The sequence below is a fragment of the Pteropus vampyrus genome, unplaced genomic scaffold (assembly GCF_000151845.1).
Source record: "Pteropus vampyrus isolate Shadow unplaced genomic scaffold, Pvam_2.0 Scaffold891, whole genome shotgun sequence".
Taxonomy (NCBI): domain Eukaryota; kingdom Metazoa; phylum Chordata; class Mammalia; order Chiroptera; family Pteropodidae; genus Pteropus; species Pteropus vampyrus.
This window is the reverse complement of record NW_011889672.1, coordinates 2,952-3,234: the sequence shown is the minus strand read 5'-3', so window position 1 is coordinate 3,234 and position 283 is coordinate 2,952.

Sequence of the window (283 nt, the reverse complement as noted above, 5' to 3'; positions counted from 1 at the left end):
CTTGAGAGTGGAACGAGGGGCGCAGAGTTGTCAAGAGTCAGGCAGTGAGATTCTCCAACAGGAGGTGACTGTCACCTCCCATCCCGGCCATGAGGAAAGTGGAGCAACGGCAGGCTGGCGCCCTCGACCTGGAACTGGGGGAGATGTAACCACATCATGTCTGAGGTCGGCAGCTCCCACAGTGGAGACCAGATCTCTGACCTCCTGTCCCTCCGTCTCCCCGCAGGTCAGCCCAAGTCTGCACCCGCGGTCACTCTGTTCCCGCCCTCCTCTGAGGAACTCA